Below are 18684 nucleotides of genomic sequence, written 5' to 3' on the forward strand. Positions count from 1 at the left end.
TTTTGGTCCAAAATACCAAAGAATTTCACCAAGCTGATGCCCAGGAGCCTAGGAAATAATCAGCCTTCAAATAGTTTCAGCAACATTTTCAGAAGCTCACAGACTTTTCTAGTCTCATCCACATCAGAGAAATCAGTGATGAGGATACACCTCAAGTGGAGAAATCATCTATCAGGTTTCAAGGACTATGGTCACCGGCACCATCTAAAATTGTAATTTGTCTATGACATCTCTTTTTGTTTATTATTAACCTGACTTGGGGTTGGTTTGAATATAACATTCTTGCCTTCTGACCCCATAGAGGTATGTAATTTTGTGTATCCAGTTCAGGATTCTGATCAGAATCACTGAATTTCTGTCAACATTGCCTAGCCTACAACGCAGGGGCAGCTTAAGACCGTGAGAGTCTGGAACATCAGCTCCTATTTCTGTACAATTGGGAGATCTAAGTTTGAAGGTTACAGCAATGACGGCCTCCAAGCACAAACAGGGATCAGTCTGCCTTATAAAGTTCTCAGAAGTATGATTCAATCCACACATTATTAATATTTCCATTCAATGTGCCACCTAAGCTATGACCACTGCGCTTCACCTTGGGGCAGCCACTGCCCTGGTGGTGTGAGACAGCCACGAGGTCTCCCCACTGCTCCAACAGGAAAGATTTCCAGATGCCCACAGGGAGGAAAGCTGCCGGGAGTAAGGCTGAAACACCTGCTCCCTCTGAGGGCTCAGGTCACGTACTTACGTGTGATTTAAACAACTCAGTGCAAATGCCATACGGACCCTGAGAAAGAAAATTAAGAGTAGCCTTCCTTTAAAAAATCACTAACTTCAATTCTCCAACCTGAGTAAGAGTCTCTCCCTAGTAACCAGGGAATTTTTCATTGCTGGGTCTCTTATTGCTACAGAAACAAAGCAGACAGCGGTGAGTCGAGCACACTCAGGGATATTTCTATTAAACCCTACAGTAAAAAAAAAAAATCACACTCTTACATACATTAACTTCCAACAGATGTGATGGATATGCTACGTACTGCTATCAGCTACCATAGCAGTGACAAAACACTGGGACTCGTGACTGGGACTCCAGACTCCTAGCTCCACGGGTAACACATGCATGGAGGTGACGGGACGCATGACCATGTGAAAGCTTTGCTGCATCATTTGGGGGGAGGCTGAGAGGGTACTGGAAATCAGGGAGACTGCAAAGTTGACACACGAACATATACTTCAGCTGGATGTGTTGCTTAGTTAGATCTTAAGATTAGAAAATATGTTAAGAAACCATAATATCAGTATCAATCATAAAATTTTAAAAATAAAGCACATTACAATGCTTAAAAACGAACATGTTTTTGTAGTGGAGCAGTTCACAAACACAGGTTATATTCTTGGCAAGTTCTAGACAAATATAAAGTACATGACTCCTGTTTTCCATGCAGTTCACCCCCCCCACCCCACTTCCCACTCCCAATAAGTGCTTCTCACCTCAGTGTATATTATGGCCCTTCCCTACAAGGCCCAAATTACACTCCCAAAGATATCTCCCTCTCCTAAATTCTGAAGACAAGAAGTCTTTCTGTTTTTCATCTTTTAACTACTAAAAATCTAATTTCTTTACTCATCCTCTTTCCAAATCTTACATTTTGTCAGCAAAATGTAAGATTTCCCTCCTCTCCCTTCCTTTTCCCTTAGCCAAAAAAGGAAAGTTAACTTACTTTATTCTTATTAATTTTTTTTAGGGTGAGAGGAAGGAGGGAGGGAGAGGAGAGGGTAGAAAGAGAGGACAGAAGGGAGGGTGGGGGAGAGAGAGAGAGAGACATTGATTTGTTGCTGGTCTTAGTGCTGCATTCATTGGTTGCTTCTCACATGCGCCCTGACCAGGGATCAAACCCAGGACTTTGTGTATCTGGAGGATGCTCTAATCAACTGAGTGACCCAGCCAGGGCAGGAAGTTAATTTGAAAAACAATGCCTTAACATTATGCCTAAAGACAGTGCCATAAGATTTACACACCTACCTTGTTTATTCCTGCAAACTCTATGACAGGGGTTGGGTTTTCACAGAGAAAGAGACTTGCCCCAAATCTCGCAGCAGGTCAGATCAATAGGGTTGAGATTCAATTGCAGGCTTATCTGACTCAAACCACTGTAGCATGTTTCTCCAGGGAGTGAAGTAAATATTATTCTACTGTGTTGCTGCTGCTAAAATGTATATGCTGTATATATCTGCAGACAAGACTACATGACCTCTCAAAGGTCCTTCTGTAAATATACCCTTAAAGCTACTTTATGATATTGCTAAAGCAAAAATTAATATTCAAATTTCACACAAATGAAAACACATATACTGAAGAGTTAAGCCAGGGGTTCTCAACCTCAGCACCACAGACACCTGGACAGGAAAACTCCTTGTGGCGGCCGCTGTCCTATGCACTGTGGTGTGTTAGCAGCATCTCTGGCCTCTACTCACCAAATGTCGGCAGCGTACCTCCCTACCCCAGTTGTGTCAATCAAAAGTTTGTCTGGACACTGCCAAACATCCTTTCAGGGGTAACATCACACCCTGTGGAGAACCACTGAGCTAAGCTGATTGCCAAGGATCACACAAATGGCTAAAGATGGTACTAATGTCTGGAAGGAGATCTAAATCCTAGCTGAGTGGAGATTTCTCTCACACCAAGCTATAGCTCCTTAAGAGACAGTACTTGTTAGACTAGGTGAGATGTACAGAATTCACAATGTTGCCACTCCATTTTACAAGCACTGTGTCTCAACTTTTACACTAAGGTAGACATCCCCAGGGTCTTCAGCCACCTTTCAAACAGTTTCTAGACCCTCTCTAAACCCCGACTGCCCCATTCTGGACACACACTGAAACACAAACCCATGTACGCACACAGCATTGCCTCGGGTAGTAAAAGCAGGAGCAGCAACAAAACACTGACACCTAACACACACGATTCACTGCCGGGCTCTGTTTTTAAGCACTTCACCTGGATTATCTAACTTAGTCCTTCAACATTTTCAAACAGCCTGTGAGGTAAGTATTATTATCTGCATTTTATGAATGAAGGGACTAAGGCACAGAACACACAGCTTATCCAAGGTCAGGCTCCGAAGTCCCTGTTCTTAACCACTTATCCACAGTGCTTCAAAGAACTGTGAAATTATCAACTGTTGGCTCTAAATACTCCATCTCTACTAATGTCTGAGTTTTCCCCCGAGCTGTATCAAGTGCCCTACTAAAGGCACCTTGCTCAAGTCTGACATCACTCTGCTGTCATCTCTCTTTGAGTATGACAAGGTATAAAGGCACTTATCCATTTTGCTGTCCAACTCACATTCAGCAAACAAATGTTTTGCTGAAGCAGACATGTCAGATCTATAGCAATGTTGATACACTTGTCCAGTAACTATCAAGAAAGAAATGAGGTTAATTGGAGATGAGGGATGCTAAATACTGATCATCAGCATGCTTTCTAAGTGATCCCCATCTGTCTTTTCAAAAATATAATTTGCAATTCTGCTAGGCACCAACATAAGCTATGAATCTGAAGTTCCTGGAATTTACCATCTCCCCTACTTTTGAAAATCAAGTCGTTTGGCACACTTCCTCCTTTCCATGATTTTCACAAGATTTACCCCAAGTGGTTTTATCATCGTACTGGCATGTTCTTTCAACATCCTCAAGAACTCAAGGCACTTAAAGCAGCTCGGATTGAGAGAGGTTTAAGGAGGCCAAGACACCCTTGCTGGCTTGGGAAGGTGAGTGGGTGTTCGTGTGAAAAAGGTGGTGACAGTGACAAGGTGGGGGTGTGAGCAACACCCAGTCCCGGAACAGATGGTCTTCGGAGAAGGGGGCATTGTGCACGATGACATCGCAACAGATGACCCGGCAGATGGACTCTCCCCGGACTGGCTGCACCCGGTGAGGCACACTGAGACTTTCCCATTTCCATCTACCAAGAAAAGCTTTCGTGCTCACGGAGTGCACCTTTGATGACCTCACCATTCTAAACAAACAGATCCAGTGCTAACAAACATGCTAACAGAAATGTTACAGATTTCACACAGCACATAAAATACAGCAGGTGTGCATTTGCACACAGAGAATTTAACCACTAGAAGCCCATGGACCCAGCGGCGTGGTTTTACAAGCAAAGAATGCCTGACCTGCACTTTGTGAGGAGCAGGAAGAACGTGCACATCCAGAACTAAAAGGGCTTCAGGGAAAAAACGAGGAGAAAGTCACTCCAAATCAGCACCCATGAGGCAGTCACATGTTTTAACAAGGTTCAACCAAGAGTGGGGCTGGCTTAGTTAATATTTGAACACCACTGGCTTCCAGAGTGAATGCCTTATTCCCTGAACTTTGACATTTTCGTACTGGGGCAATGAGGAACTTTTAAAAAATCACTTCAAAATCTGCACTGAGCCAAAAACCTTCTCTGGATTATTTCACAGAGAAAAGTCAACGCTGTTTCGTTAGGAGCAATTGGAGCCACATGGGGAAAATACAAACCTTAAATGCTAACTTCTAGTGTAAACTAAATTAACTAGCTGTGAAATCTGGAGCAGATTATGTAACCTTTCAGAGGCTGTCTGTAGAACTATAAGACAGAGATAATAATATAATACCTCTACCTCTTAGCATTATTGTGAAAGTCAAATGAGGCAGTGGATGCAAAGCATCTCAGTGCCTGATAAAAGCAGGCTTTTTAAATGTTTGGTTCTGTTACAATCCATTAGGGCAAAGCTTGATTTTAGCCATCTCAGAGCACAGGTGGCAAACACGAGGTCCACGGGCCGAATCCAGCCCTCCACCTTGTTTCATCCAGCCTTGCTTCTACCCGGCGGCAGCACTGAGCTCTCGCTTAACTGTTAAGGAGTAGTTACATTTATACAGTCCTAAAATTACATTCATCCCTTTGAAGGCAACCTCATAGCTGACGTGGCCCCCCGTGAAAATGAGTTTGACACCCCTGAATCTCTTAAATGAGTTAAGAGATTCAGTAAAATATGTTCCCATTCTTACCACCTGAGGGGGCTTTCCAACTACCCCCGTGGAAATAAGGCCATGTCTCTCAACATCACAAGCTCTTTCTCAAAAGACATGTGCTCTCAAGTTACCTCTCACACATAGAGGCACTTAATTAGTTAAACTCAAAGCAACTGAACTTAGCAATTAGCCTATGAGCTTGGAAAGTGCTATTAGTTCAATAAGTAAATAATTAAAAATTCTAACACATTACTTTAATTATTCCATTTAGAAGTGATCGATTTCTACAGAAGTTTCTTTTACAGACCTAAAAAAGTCAGTTGCAAAGAACATTTTCTTTCTGTTACATAGCCTGTTATATTTGTAATTTCATGAGTCAGTTTACAATCTTCCTGTCATTCTTTATGCTACTGGGACGTCCCCCACCTGCACTTCCCAAGACAGTCAGTGCTTCTGACGGTGACGTAGGTCCGCTGCACTGTGTATGTCTTCAGTAGAACTACAATAATCACAGGATTCTGCTTCTCCTGTCCCCTACCTCCTCATCCTCTTGCAAGAAAATAATTTAGTTGTAGCATACAAATCTCTATGCACTGCTAATTTCTTACATAAAAAGCAGATTTTTAAAAAGAAACTCACTGACTTTATTTTCACATAAATTTAAAAGTGATATAATTCAACAGGCTTAAGAGTGGAATGGAAAGAGGCCTTAAAGCTGTCAATTCCCATTGTGGTACAACTTAAGTAACAACTCCAGATAGCACACACAAATAGGAAAAAATAAAAATAAAAAAAAAATGCCATGCACTCCTCTCAGTGTACTTATTTCCACCAATTCCACAAGAGCAATTACCTGGGCACAATAAATAGAAAGCATAGCTGAGGAGTAAACATGCTCATTCCACAACACCGAGCACGTGCGTCCTTCTGGCGCTGAGCACGGATCTCACTCAGCAGGAGTCGACTGACGGACCTTGTATTTTATTTAGTACTGAGACTGGAGTTTGAGAAAGTGAGTATTTTCCCCAAACTTAGTAACAAACAAAATACAATCCCACTCCCTCAAAAACCTGCATTACCAAAGTCTGGTAACTCCAAACAGAAACCACCGCCTGATCCCTGGCTCCCAAAAGCACCCCACAAAATCTGAAGCACTGAGGCAGCGTACCTATACGTTGACTCACTGTTACAGCAACTACACTATGAGAGCTCTCAGTTGTCAGTAGCTACTGCCCATTCTATCATCACTCCGAGATCGGGTACAAACTGAGTCCCTTTACTTCGCCATAGCACAGGGAATGGCTACGACTGCGTTAGTGGCCGTTGTCTGCAAGGCAAAGTCTGTCTCTCCCTACTTTTTAACCAGGTCCCACCGTCTGCCAATGCTACACCGCCTGCCCCACACGGTAAAGAACCATAGCATCCTAGACGAAGCAACACTTACGGTCTCTCCTCGGTGGAGGCAAAGTCTCGGGGAAAGTTCCTGGGGCACTAAGTTTGCTCGCGGCTCATACTCGCCAAGGGCGCGCGATGCCTGCCGGCGCGCAGGCAGAGACGCAGACGATCAGCGGCGCGCTGCCCTGGGACCCTGCTCCTGGAACGCGCCCGCGCCTCCGCCAGCCCGGCCGCGGCCTGCCTGGCCGGCTTTCAGCAGAGCCGGAGTTTGAGAGCCCTGCCTCTGGCGGGCGGGTCCTCTCTGAGGGGGCAGCTGTGATCAGAGACTCGGAGTCCAACCCCTGAGGCTCCAGCAGACAGGTCACGGGTGTAGCAGGACAGCAGAGGTTTTTGGAATGCTGGGCGTGGCCCTCTAACTGCAAAAAAGAAATGAGTCAGCCCGTGCAATCCTAACCAATAAGCGTGTTCAGTTGGTTAAGGCGGAACTTTCCTTTCTTGATTTATATAGGGCTTAGAAGCTTTTTTATCCAGCCTTTTTTTTTTCAATTTAAGCCATTAGCAACTTCAAGAAAATGTATATGGTCTTTTTAAACTCTTATAAAACAAGGATTAAGGTGGTTATGATAGACACCTGAACAAGGAATGTACGTTAATTTCTATTCCTTAGTAAAGTTCTTGAGTTAGGCAGCATCCAGGATGTAACGAGGCTGGTAGCATCAGGGCTCCAAGCAGATTTGGATCTGACCTCTGACACTGTATGACTTGGGGCAGGATAATTACGTGCAATGAGTGGGATAAAATGCTCATCTAACAGAGTTTGACGTACCGATGACAGATGATAGGCAGTAATCCATGCAAGGAATTTGGCACAGGGCTTGACAGAGAGTAGGCACTCAAACAATACTGTCTTGTCCCTCTGAGTTCTGTGTCAGAATACCCAAATTTGTGGACAAACTGCCCCATAATTTTTCTATTATTCATCTCAATGTTAAAATATCCAAGGAATTTCAGAGCTGAAATAGTTCTTTGGTGTTGCATGGTCTGAATCCCTTATTTAAGTGGTGAAAAACTGAAGAACCTTTTCAGCAAACGGTTTAGGATTCTTGGACTTGGTGTTCTTATTATACAATAGAAATTTTATTAGCAGTAGAACAAAGGGCTTAAAATTGGAATGATTTCATTTATGCCACAAGTAAAACAACTTAAAAAAATGTAAGAATAATTTTGGAAATACTTTTTCTCTGGGTCATTGTGCCCTAAATGATATTTTGAAATAAAAATATTTAAAAGAAACTTTACATAGTTGGGAATTGCCAAATTATAGGAAACTATAGACCTCCTAAGTCCTCAGGACCAATTAAGAAATAAGTTGATTACCACTAAGGGTAGGGAGTTTTTACAGAGGAAGAATTTTTTTTTAAGTTACAAATTAAACCTTCTTGACCTTGGGGAAGATCTCCTGAGTTTAACTTTCTCACATTTGTTTAGAACCAGTCATTCTATAGGCCAAGATTTCTTTAAGATACTCAGCCAAATACAAGATTTACAGTGAGATCAAGGGATCTAAAATGCTATTTTTTCTAATGTGTCAGCAAATATGTTCTACCATTCAGTGGGTTGTCTTTTTATTTTGTTGATGGTTTTCTTTGCTGTGCAAAAGCTTTTTAGTGTGACGTAGTCCCGTTTGTTTATTTTTCCTTTTGTTTTCCTTGCCTGAGAAGATATATCAGAAAAAATATTGCTATGAGCAATGTCCAAGATTTTACTGCCTATGCTTTCTTCTAGGCTTTTTATGGATTCAAATCTAACATTTAAGTCTTTATAATCCATTTTGAATTTATTCTTGTATGTGCAGTCAAGAAGGTGGTTTAGTTTCATTTTTCTGCACGTATCTGTCTAATTTTCTCAGAGCCATTTATTGAAAAAACTATCTTTACCCCACTGTATGTGCTTGCTTCCTATGTCAAATATTAATTGTTATAAAGTTGTGGGCTTATTTCTGGACTCTCTATTCTGCTTTATTGATCTATCTGCTTTTATGTTTGATATGGGGTTAATATCCAAAATTTATAAAGTACTTACAAAATTGAACCCCCCAAAAAACAATCCCATTAAAAATGGGCAAAGGACCTAAATACAGTTCTCCAAACAGGACACACAGATGGCCAACAGACATATGAAAAGATGCTCACTGTCACTAATGATCAGAGAAATGCAAATTAAAACCACAATGAGATATCCCTTCACACCTGTCAGAATGGCTATCATCAATAAATCAACAAACAACAAGTGCTCGTGAGGATGTGGAGAAAAGGGAATCCTGGTGCACTTGGTGGGGACACAGACTGGTGCAACCACTGTGGAAAGCAGTATGGAGTTACCTCAAAAAATTTAAAATGGATCTGCCTTATGACTTGGAGATTTATCCAAAGAATTGGATAAATCTGGGAATTTATCCAAAGAAACCTGAAACACTAATTTGAAAGAATGTAAGCACCCCTATGTTCACAGTAGTATTATTTACAATCGCCAAGATACAGAAGCAGCTCAAGTGTCCACCCCTACAGGAGTGGACAAGACAGCTATGGCACATTTACACAGTGGGAGACCACTTGGCTGTAAAAAAGAAGAAAATTTTATCCTTTGTGGCAACATGGATGGACCTGGAGAACATTATGCTCAGTGAAATAAGTGAGTCAGACAAAGTCAGACACATATGACTTCACTCATATGTGAAATCTAATGAACAAACAACTAACAAGCAAAACAGAGACAGACTCAGATGGACAGCAGGCTGATGGCTCTGATGGGGGAGGTAGGGAGGTGGAGGGATGGAACAAAAGAGAAAAAGGACTCTTGAACACGGACAACAGTGTGGTGCTGGTGGGGACCAGGGGGTGGGTGGAGCTGGAAGAAGGTATAAGGGGGATAAATGATCATGGAAATAAAATAGAATTTAAAAATAGATAAATAAATAAAATGCTATTTTTTTCTCCAAAGCAGCATGGAAGACTAGGAAACACCGCAGCAGGAGCCGAGAGCTACTGCCCCGATCCCAGCTCTGCCAGTGGGTGGCCAGGAACGTGGCCCTCAGCGAGTTGCGTCATCTCTCTCTGAAGACCCCTAAGAGTTCTTCTACCTGGAAGACGAAGTTATCATCAAAAAGGGCCAGCTCTAAGGTACAGGTCAGAAAATATAGTTAATATTATTGCAATAGCTACACATGGTTCCAGGTGGGTAGCAGACTTATCAGATTGGTCCCTTCCTTTGGTATATAAATGTCTAAGCACTATGTTGTACACCTGAAACTAATATGATATTGTATGTCAAATGTAACTAAAAAATAAAGTTAAAGCAAATACTCTAAAAAAAATTTAAAAACAAATTAAGAAAGGGTAGGCACAAGATAAGCCTGTAACTTAACATCGCCCTTAGCAACAGACATTAAGTTGGTCCTATTTGTTAGATGATACAAAGCGGCTAAATCTTTCTTGACTCTCAGACTCCTCACAAAGGTAATTGTTCTGGACAGTCTAAGTTAAGTTCTGGAATCATCTGAGCTCCCTCTCTCTTGACAATTCACTATCAGCAGGTCTGAGACAGCTTCCTAGTGTGTTTCATTCACCTCTGGGCCATTGTTTCTATTCCTGGTTCAGGCACTCATCCCCTCACGGCAGGGTCCGACGTTGCGTGTCTGCTGAACTGTTGTTCCAGCTGCCGGGTCTCTCACCCTGTGCTCCCAGGGCAGTGTCACCATCACGTGATACATGTCAAAGTCCAGCATGCCATCATGTCATGAACCTTTACTCTCCCTATCAATTGCACAACCTAGTTTCACAGTAGAGATCAAAACGAAAACATTTGCTTTACAGGCAACTTTCCTTAAACATTCACGTAAGTAAATACACATTTTTAAGCACATCAATTATCTGTTTATAAAACTATTATGATTGATTATATTGTACTAGCCCAACTGATTACACAAAAAAACAGCAGCTCTCTTATATGAGAAGACTACATATATAAAACCTACATGTGTATGAACAACTCAATACATTTCATACTACTACATTCTGAAAAATGCAACTGCATGTGTGTATGCAGCCACAGATACACTGGGATAGATGAAAGAGAAAGAGAAACCTAGCACCTACGGGAAAGAGAAAGTCCTGTTTGTTTCTATTGTCTGGAATCCAGTCAAGGCTTAACATTCACAGAGTGGGTGCTCCACTAAGGAAGAAGGAGGGCTTTGTAAATATGTTCACTGGCCAATCGTAACTCAAAGCACATAGAAGAAGCTTATAATAATTCTTATCCTTTGGATGTAAGGATGCAATTAACAACATTTTAGAGCATCGTCATAGTGGAAAAAGGATAACAGTTTTGAGGATCTCTCTGTTGCCTGAAGTTAAAATGCAAAGTATAATACAACGATTGTCATTCCACAATTTGTAAAAAGTGACAATTACTTCACAGGCTCAATGATGCTCAGTGATTCAAAAGTTGGCCTCCACCTTTCCAAAACCCACCTTTTACTTAAAAAACCTTTTGCAAAATAAGCCACCCAGTCCACTTGTTGTTCCCCTAAAGCAGTGTGCCTATTACCATGCCCACACCTGAGCCCACACTGTGCCCTCTGTCGGACGACCTTCCCTCACTCTCCTTACTAGTCATCACCTTCCAGAACACTCCTGAAACGCTTCTCACTGGATCATGCCCTGGGGGACTCTCTGCTCCTCTAAATGCCTACAGACCTTTTCTTTGTATCTCCACCTCAAAACTGACTTACAGAACTTTAGGACCTTACTTCTTTTTGAGACTGCTGAATTTTCTTTCTCACCAGATGACAAAAATCCATCTGAGGCCTTGTACCTCCCCAGGATCTAGTAGATTCTGAATAAATAGTCATTGTTGACATAATAGTATTTACAGGATATAACAATCATGAAAGAGAAAGTAAAACTTTCCTTCTGACTATGACACATCAAGAATAAACAAATATTATAGCTGTTCAAACCGGCTGGCAAGCAGGACGCAAGTGGCAGATAACGTTTCTTTGCTCTTTACGACACGCTCCAACAATACAGAACGCTACTACCAAAAGTGCAAATCTGATAGCTCCTGAAGGGAAGTAAAGTTCACAAGTGTGTTGTCACATAAAATCTCAGTTCCCCAAACACTAGCCTAGTGAAGAGAAGAAAAGCATTAAGTCATCCTATCTTCCCTTTCATGTAAGGAACACAAATGTACATATTTGATAGTCTTGACAAAGTACCGGTTCCTCCTTAAATAGAAACATCTCTTTCAATGTACATGGTATAGCCATGGACACCTACCTGATTACCTTACAAGTGCTCCCAACCACAAATGGTAGCAAAGGGCACTTCTGCAAGGCCACTCATAACTACTAGAAACATCTTTATTAATTTTTTAATTTAATTCTTGTTCATAGAAACACCTTAAGTATCCATTTGTTTACATGGTTTAAAATCAAAAGTTATATGACATTTGCCTTGGAGTAAGCCTCTGTCAATAGACTTAAACACACACACAGTCACTAGTATCCTATGATTAGTGCTACTACATACTTTATGTATACTTTATGAGATGGGAATAAATGCCAGCACTGTTCTCAAAAGGCTCTGCCATAAATCAACTGCCTACAGTGCAATTATATTTATTATAATTGCCCATGACAAAGACACTGACTTCTTAACTATTCCCAGTATAAACAACCAAATGAATTTGTCAGCTCTATTCTTTCACTTGCAGGTTAACAGAAATGGCACTCGAAGCACCACCAGTGAAAGCACGGTGGGACGCATGGACTCTAACTAACCCAGAACAGGAAAGCCCCAGCTGAGCTTCAGGATCAGCTCAGAGGGAACTCCATCAGGACAAGATGGCATCTTTGCTTCTACAGTGGGACTTCGTTCTTCCTTCCGGAGTTCTGCCTTCTTACACTTAACTCCTTGCCGTGCCACAAAGAGGGACTATTTGACAGTGACAGTTTTCAAAATTCTCAACAGGAAAATCACACTCTTCCAGCTTGGGGTGAGGCACCCCCCTAGTGGCCACGCCCCATGTTTGGCTGCGCCACACTAGAACTAATAGCTGCACTGGCAGGAAAAATGGTAAGTTCTCCAGAAGGCGAGTCGATTTCCCCGAGGTGGGAAGGAGGGCTTGTTTGCCTGCCCATAAGTACCACCGCTAATCAAGAAACCCATTTATATCTACTACGAAAGCTTATCTAAGCAGTCTTAAACCTGGTTAATAAATTACATTCTAAAGCTCACTTTTTAGAGTCTTAAGTGAATGATCTCTTATGTGGCACTTCAAATGCATTCTGTGAGAGATGAAATGTAGAGACCAGTTTCTCTGGCCACTCTTTAAAGGCCTACTAAACTCATGACTTATCTGAGGCATAATGTTAACAATATTTCTAATATTATACTCAAACCCCATTCATAACATTGGTCCTATAGGAAAACGTATTTGAGATTCCACCTGGAACAAGAAAAAGATGCTCAATGTGATCCATTTACTCTGTATCTAGTGGTGACAGTGGTTTGCACGGTGCACACATTATTTTACATTTAATTTGTACACAACACAGCAAGACGAGTGTTAAAAACTGCACTAAACCCACGAGGAAACTGGGGGGTCAAGAAGGTTTTGGTGCCTGAAATCAATTGTCAAGATCGCTCAAAGCCAGATTCAAAACTATATATGCTTGACCCCAACACCGAAACTATTACGCCCACTATGGCAGCCAGGTAGGAGTGGGGTTACAATTGAGGAGGCAGAGAGCTCCCGTTTCAGCCTCTGCGAATGTCTAGGTTGCTGTGCAGGGAAGGACTGGTGGGCAGTCAGAGTCTCCAGTCAGATACTAACTTCCTGGGTCTTCCTGAGAAGGGACTTTTCTGTGGTGGAACGAAGGGATCTATTTCTCAGCAAGCCTAAAGCTCTACTGATCCTTCATGTAGCTTATATGAAGATCACCTGGCAAACCAAGCATCTTCATTAAAATAGCACCTTCATTAAATAAATAGCATCTTCATTAAACGTTTCTTTTGCCCTATTGAATAAAAAGCGTACTACCTATGACAATGCCTTTCTAAGGTGTTGCAAAGAAAATCACTAACGCAAGAAATGATTCACTCACGTGACTCAGTGCTGCCAAAGTTAGTCAGGCAATGCATTTAACGTCATTCACTACGCTTTACACTTCACGCCATTTTTGCTTATGCAGTATTTAATACACATAAGAGAATATATTCAACATATCTGTCAGGAAACTAACTTTCACATCAATAATTACGAACCTCCCACCCAACCCGAAAAGCAGACGGTTACCAGTAGGCCACGGTAGCTCTGGGTGCTTCTTTCTGACTGACTGAGGCTGCGACCATTTCTTTCTGCGCGTGCTGGACAAAAAAGTCGGAAGGCCCTTGGTTCAAGATGGGACTTTAATAATACATTAATCCTGTGCCTTTTGACATGAAAGCGAGTAAGTGGTCAGAAATAACGAGACAGAAAACAAGCTGAATCCATAAAGGAAGGGAGCAGCTTCATTATTGCTTTAACCCAGAAACTGCTCGTCAGACCTCCAGGCGCTTTGGTTTCACTCCTGGTCCAAAGCCAGAACTAGACACTAGGAATATAAAATTAGGTTAGATCTCCTTAACACCTGTCAGATTATGAGGCACATGACCTGATATATGACAACCAAACTCCAGATTATTCCAAATTGAGGTAATGCATTACTAAGCCAAGATAAACTGGTTCTCCCACGCATAGCCTTAAACATGTCAGACACCATAAAGAGAAAAAAAAAGGAAAAGAAAAGAGAACTTTAACAATAAATGCCAATTCATGTACCATGAAGAAAAGAACCAATAACATCGGGAGGGGGGGAATCAAATTAAACAATCAATAATTTACTAAGAGTTTAATTTGTTTGTAATAGTGTGTTAAGCAATCTATATTATGGGGGATCAGTTAAGATATGTCATCTGTAAAGTCAAATAATTGATCATATATGCCAAAAGAAAGGCCATATAGCCTAAACTACTGAATGAACCAGAATAAGCTGTTTCACTAAAGAACAAACTGAGAATAAGGAAATCTAACATGTGTTACAAATTAAATGCTATAGTAAATACATGCTGCTCTGGCTGGTGTGGTTCCACAGGATATCGTCCTGCAAAGCAAAAGGTCGCAGGTTCAATTCCTGGTTGGGGCACATGCCTGGGCTGAAGGTTTGGTCCTGGATCTCGTGTTTAAAAGAGGCAACCAATCGATTTTTTTCTCTCCTATCAATGTTTCTTTCCCTCTCTTTCTACTTCCCTTACCCTCTCTCTAAAAATACATACATAAAATCTTTATAAATACATGCTCAGGAAGAAAAGGAAAGGGGAAGAAAAGCTGAACTAACATAAGGCAATGACACAAAGAACATCTTAAGGATGGCATACAACCAAGTGAGGACCCCTGCATGAGCACAGCTCACGGATTATCAAAGTGGCCCTTTCCTGGGGCACTGACCATCTGCCTTGTGCTGTAGTTACTGGGACACACGGCATCCTACACTAAGACTCCCGAAGGCTGGGTCCGGGACTTGGATTATTTTAAACCCCCAGATGTCCAGGCCTTAACACAGCACATGTTCTACAAAGGTTTGGAGATTAAAAAAAAAATGAAGGGTCAACACGGTCAAACTTGAATACCTTAAGAAAATGCCTTATTTGAAGCAATAACCTCTGGTGAAGGTTTTCCTCTTCCACACAAGAAAAAGATACAGTACAACAATTGTAACATACCAGTTCAGGCTAAATTATGCTGCAGTAACAAATAGCATCAATATTTTGGAGGCCAATGACCTTGGGGAAAGGTTTGTTTCTGGCTCCTGCTCGTTTCCTTGCAGGGAGCTGTGGCTGGCCTCCATGTCCTCTTCACTCTGCCACCAAGGCAGAAGCAGCTCCCCTCACTGAGACACGCTGGTCTCTCGGCAAAGAGGACAGAGAGATGTCACAACGAGGCCTTGTCTATCAAAGCTTCTCAGAAATGGCATGTGTCGTCGTTCACATTTCATGGGCCACACTGAGTCCTCGGGCCAGGGCATGGGGATCCACCCTGGATGGGGTGGGAAAGCGTAATCCTCACACAGGGGTGGAAGGTGGGTAGGAAGGAAGAGCAAATGTTTGACAAGAATATAATCACCACAAAGGCAATGGAAAATAGCTAGAGAAATGTTTTCTTCCCTCTACTAATGATAAAAAATGTGTCCAATTATAAAAAGGCAGTCCCCCCACTTCTATGATACTTTATGCTGTGTTTGTAACCTTCAGAGGTTGTGCTACTGCGTCCTCACACCATCCCAGCAGGACTTGCCCAGGGCCCAGCGGCACCGAACCACAGAACTCCATGTGTGGTGTGCTCTCTCCGAAGCCAGCCTTCCAGGCCTCCAGTTCACTGCGAGATGGCGATAATCCTACAGTCTTGCTAAGAAGCTTTTCCAGAGATTAAGTAAAATGAGGTACACACACACACGAAAGCACCCAGTAAAAATAAGACCTCGTTATTATTGCAGTATGTGTTCCCTCATTTTTACATTTTAATCATAAAGCATAGAAGATACATTTACTGATGATGTTTCCTTCACTTTTCAAGACCGTAAGCTCTTCTCCTCTTAGTTTTTTCTATGGATGTAGGCGCTTTTCTCAGCTTCTATTACCTGTTTGCTCCCTGATGGGTTGATTTTTAAGATTCAAAATGTTTTGGAAAGCAGAATTATTAATAATTTTCATTTCTCTCCAAAACAAGGAAAATTAAGAAAAAATGAAGGTATTCAGAATCTTTATTTGAAGGATGATATAGATTACAATATGGCTTCCACCTGAGAATGAATAAAGGGCTGAGCACCGAAGACCCTCTGCCTTCTGCCTCCTGCCCTCATTGGCCATGTGCAGTCCACTCACCACAAGTCCAGCCTTTTCCCAGAATGGGATGTTCCCTTCCCACTTCTGCCCCTTTGCCCAAGCTGTCTCTTCTACCTACAGTGTTCCTTCCCTAAAGCACCATCGCAACTCTATTCAAATATCCTGCACAAATAATTTGGTAAGTGCACCACACCCAGTTCATGAACAAAGAGAAGTTGAGAGCAACTAAAATGCCCACTAATGTAGTTAAGTACATTGTAAACCACATATTCATATAATGCTATATAACAATAACAAAGAATGATGAGGATGTATATTTATCGATGTGGCATGGTGTTGATATACTGTCAATTAAAACAGGTTTCAAAATAATAGTTATAATGCTCTATTGTAGGGACGAAAAAACTGTGTGTCTAATCTAGGCATAGAGAGAGTATGGCAGAATATAAAAACCCCTAAGATTAATAATGGAATCTCTGGGTAGTGATAATATTGATGAGTTTCCTACTCTTAATAATTTTCACATTTTTAAAGTTCTTCCCAATTAGCATTGTTCATTTTTATAATTTTTAGAAAGTTATTTTAGATCAAAGGCATTCATCATTAAATACACAGTTCCAATGCCACCTGCTCCTGAAGCCTGCCCTGACCTGGCCCACTCTGGCCATGCGGGTAGCTTCTCTCTCACAAATGTTCCCCGAGTATTTAATACAAGGTGGGGTAAAAGTAAGTTTACAGTTGTTTGTATAGAAAATAATACAATAATTATAATGCAAGAATAAACTGTGCTTCGCATACTCATGACTGTAAACCTAATTTTGCCCTACGTGGTATATTTCTTATAACCTCAACCACATTTGTTTTGAAATTATAACTTTCTATGTTCAGGCTTGATTGTCAGCTCCCAAGATGGAGTAAGCCTGGCTTATGTATACGGGAATTCACCCTCATAACCCAGGACTCCCAAGTATCCAACAAACTACTGAGTATGTTGATTTAATTAAACCCAATGCAAGGCTGTACAATTTACACATTTGAAGACTATATACCCAGTGACTCCCTAGTCAAAATTTCATCTATACTGGAGGTGTTCACTAAATACCATAAGGTCCACTGTGATGAGAGAAATTACAAATCAGAACATTTTACCTGGGTGAAATGTCTCTGTTAATTATTACTTCCATGTTTGTTTTCAAAGCTACCAAGATACCCTGTTCAACTTGATTACGACAGAGGTCAATATTTCCTAATCCAGAGGCAAGTCTCTCAGATTCCACAAGTTTCTGCTTGAAATGAACAAGAATAACTTTTGCAATAATCCAAGTCCATCCCTGGCTCAGTAGAAACCATAAATGCATATGGTGTTAAGAAGAAATAAGGAAAATAATTTTTTAAAGATTACATAAGGGAACTGACGTGAACGAATGTTTTGAAATATCCAAGACATTTTTTAAGGTTCAATAAAAAATGTGCTTTGAAAACTAGGTGGGTGAGATTTAAAATAAAAACAACCACCACAATCTTAGCTGTTACTTAGCAATTTCAGGCTTCAATTGTTCCCTTCTAAAGGGCAAGTCAGAAAAACGAAGAAACTGCTTCTTAGAAGAAACACGGAAATATCTGATCCAGGTTCCTGTCTTCTCTCCATTTTATTCTATAAGATTTTATACAAGGCCCTGTGATCTTTAAACTGCCCAAATTTTGTTCTATTTTGTTTCCCTCTCTGGAGATAACTCACTTTCACTAAAACTTAATTTCTGAATCAAAAAGCAAAGCCTCATGCCATATAAAAATTTTCTTACAGAAAATTCACCTGGTAGTCAAAAGAATTCTGGAGGGCTAACAAAATTTTACTTACTGATGATTTAACAAAATTCTTGTCATCTTGGCTTCCTATAAGTTACTGGCTTTTCCCATTGTTCCGGTACATTTCTGTCACCTGTCACGAGGAGAAGGAATACGGTTAGTTTATGTCACATAAAAACCATTTCTTGGTTTCTACATTAGTCCTTTTCCTTCCTTTATACCCAAAACACAGAGAAAAAAAATTTGCCTCTTTCTTTCTCTCCAATCAAAAAAAAAAAAAAGAAGAGAATAACAAGAGAAAAAAAATTAAAGAGCAGTATTTCTACTGTTGGCTTCTGGGACGGAGATCACCAGTAATACCCACCCTTTTGTTTTCTGGAGGAGATCTTTCGTCTGTTTCCTTGGGGGAAAACAGTATTAAGTAACTCACTTTCTGTCTGTCCTCCCCAATTCCTTCCTTCATTCTTCTCAAACCTGAGTGACTAATTTGCCTGGGAAGACTAGAAAAAGGGCTGGCTTAGTGCTTGGCCACTGCACTGGG

General features: G+C 41.2%; 1 protein-coding gene across 2 annotated transcripts in view; it reads right to left on the reverse strand.

The window, feature by feature from the left end:
- SGMS1 (sphingomyelin synthase 1) overlaps positions 1 to 18684 on the reverse strand; it is a 284385-nt gene that overhangs the window by 86435 nt on the left and 179266 nt on the right. Inside the window, exon 5 of one of the 2 annotated variants that reach the window (XM_037066934.1) lies at positions 18196 to 18276. The gene's annotated coding sequence lies outside the window, so the exon portion shown is untranslated. Of the gene's footprint in view, positions 1 to 6445; positions 6778 to 18195; positions 18277 to 18684 lie in introns of those variants that run through there. The other variant, XM_037066935.1, reaches the window with a different exon arrangement.

This window comes from Sturnira hondurensis, unplaced genomic scaffold, assembly GCF_014824575.4.
Source record: "Sturnira hondurensis isolate 20B ecotype Veracruz unplaced genomic scaffold, ASM1482457v3 Scaffold0016684, whole genome shotgun sequence".
Classification (NCBI taxonomy): Eukaryota; Metazoa; Chordata; class Mammalia; order Chiroptera; family Phyllostomidae; genus Sturnira; species Sturnira hondurensis.